At 40.8% G+C, this 2,593-nt stretch overlaps 1 protein-coding gene across 1 annotated transcript in view; it reads right to left on the bottom strand.

Moving 5' to 3' along the window:
- Positions 1 to 2,593, bottom strand: part of RASAL2 (RAS protein activator like 2) — a 455,850-nt gene that overhangs the window by 93,598 nt on the left and 359,659 nt on the right. The gene's annotated exons all lie outside the window — the stretch shown is intronic.

Here is a 2,593-nt window from a genome sequence, read left to right as displayed (position 1 = left end):
TATTTGTTGTGCTTTTATTTGTCTTTTAAAAGATTCACTTTCTGTATCATGAAAAAAAAAAAAACAACCACAACTCTGATGTAGCTTGTAGGAAATTACTGGGTCCAGAAAGAAGAAATTAAATTATTCTTGAAGTTTGAACAATTTCCACTAAAGAGGGGAAAGAAAGAAAATGAGGTAAGCTAATCAATTAATGAAAAAAAGAAGTTTACACTATATGGCTTTCTCAAACCCCACAACAATACAGTTTATCTGCTGATGTGGAATAGGCCTTTGAAATATCCAGGTTCTTTAATTCTCAGAAGATTCATAACTATTTTAAAGCACACAGAAAAATATGTATCTCCAGAACATCCACTTAGAAACAAGGTAGCAGCACTGGTAAGAGCAGAACGAACAACGTGCCAGAGTAGTCACCTGCAGACCTGCATGTCAACCTGGTCTAGCTGCCTTTAACTGTAAATCTCCAGGCAGCAGGGAAAGCTCTCCCATGCTCTCAGAGCTACAGTTACGCCGAGTTTGAAGGAAAATCTATACTGGTTCCAGCAGACCACAATTAGACAGCCGTACTCTCTACCCCCACTCACGCTACACACTATTGCAGTATTTTCACCTGTTGTAAAATTAATGTTCCTTTCACGGTCACAATCTTTAACTACTGTCATTTTAAAATACGCTCACTCTCTAAGACGGAGACAAGAGACATACTAGACTGTTTCAGTGGATAAAGGCCTGAAACTGCTTCATTGACTTTCTCATCCTCTAAAAATAATACTCTTCATCTGCAGATAGAAAGGCAAAAAAAGTTACCAAAAGCCTCATTAAGTTTTAAACTTATCTCCTCATTTCCTTTGCCATTAGATATGAGCTGGGGTGAGGTGACGGCTTGCAAAGATGGGCAATAACCTCCACTACAGCTCCCACAGCTCGACGCGCTGAACAAAGAGAACACCTGGGGGTTTCTCTCCGCAGCTCTACCAACTACCCGTATGGTTCTGTGTAAACCACTTCACCTTCCCCATCTCAGTCTTTATCACTGAACAACCTGGGTTATCCAGACCAAACAGATAAAAACAAGATCAATGAGTTTATACGCTTTGATGCAAAATTAGCTTTTTGGGAGAAAGAGGCTCTTCAAATCCAAAGTGCGTTAGTTAGTATTATAATGTCATTTCCTCAACATACATATTTTCCGCTGTGTCAATGTGCTTTCTTTGAAAAGTGTGGCAAAAAAATTGACAGTTTGATAACTATAGGGGCAAAGGTACTTTTGGTGGAGGATGTGCCTGTTCAACAAACAGAAGTCAACCTCTGCCTTGGAACCTAAGTGTATTCGTGGACTTCATTTCACTTGTGAGGGAGCAAGTGTGAAAAAATTCCTGGATCTCTTAAAAGAAAAACAAAATAATCATGCATTTGGGAGAACCCTAGGAAGCAGGTTTCTGGGAGACAGCGAATTCTAAATTATTATTTTCTTCCTTTAGGCTCTCTAAATATTCCATCTTGGCTGGGTACAGTGGCTCATGCCAATAATCCTAGCACTCTGGGAGGCCCAGGTGAGAGGACTGCTTGAGCTCAGGAGATCGAGACCAGCCTGAGCAACTGTCTCTACTAACTAAAAATAGAAAAATTAGCCAGGTGTTGTGGTGGGCGCCTCTAGTCCCAGCTACTCAGAAGGCTGAAGCAGGAGGATCCCTTCAGCCCAGGAGCTGGAGGTTGCAGTGAGCTATCATGACACCACTGCACTCTACCCGGGCAACAGAGTTAAGACTCCGTCTCACAAAAAAAAAAAAGAGAAAACTAAACCCAAATACTCCAGCTCACCAGTGTCATAGCTCTTTTTAACTTAAACAATGATTTACTGTTCCTTTTGTACTTGGACATATAATTTCTGGCATTTTTCTCTAAAATTTAACATATATGTGCCACATTTCCCCTAAAGACTGCTAGGTAGTCTTGAGACTAGCTGTCTGAGGGCAGGGCAGTACTGTAATTCTTATATCCCCCCACCACCAATATGCCTGCCCTCGTACGACTTCTCCCCTACCACCATGCTTAGGCCTCCCCAAGTACTAGACACTTAGCTATAGGAATTTAGTAAAGACTTTTGAAATTCTGTTAAAGTCCAGTGACTGCTTACGAAATTACATTTTGGAGCAAGCTTAAATTATCAATTTTATGTAGTGCGTACCCATAAATGTGTGTATGCTTATTACATAAGAATTTATTCATTAATTCAATTAGTATTTACTGAGTGTCTACTAAGTACTCTGATTGAGAAGACTTGAGTAAACAAAGTAATGTCTCTACCTTTGTGAACTTACATGAAGTTAAGGGAGGCAAACGATATACAACACTGTATGTTAGAAGGTGGTAAGTGTTTCAGGGGAAATAAAAAGCAGACTGGAAAACGAAGAGGTACAGTAGTTTTACATAGGTAGCTGCATTGCAAAGGTGCGGTGTGAGCTAGTACTTACGGAGACGAGGAATTTGGCTTTGCAGATTTATCAGGGAAGACAACCAGGGGCAGAGGAAGGCTAGTACAGAGCTTCTAGGGTAAAGGCAGCAGGGAGGCCTGTGGGACTGGTGCCAG

The sequence above is a fragment of the Propithecus coquereli genome, unplaced genomic scaffold, assembly GCF_000956105.1.
Source record: "Propithecus coquereli isolate 6110/MARCELLA unplaced genomic scaffold, Pcoq_1.0 Scaffold246, whole genome shotgun sequence".
Taxonomy (NCBI): Eukaryota; Metazoa; Chordata; class Mammalia; order Primates; family Indriidae; genus Propithecus; species Propithecus coquereli.
This window is presented reverse-complemented; position numbering and strand designations above follow the sequence as displayed.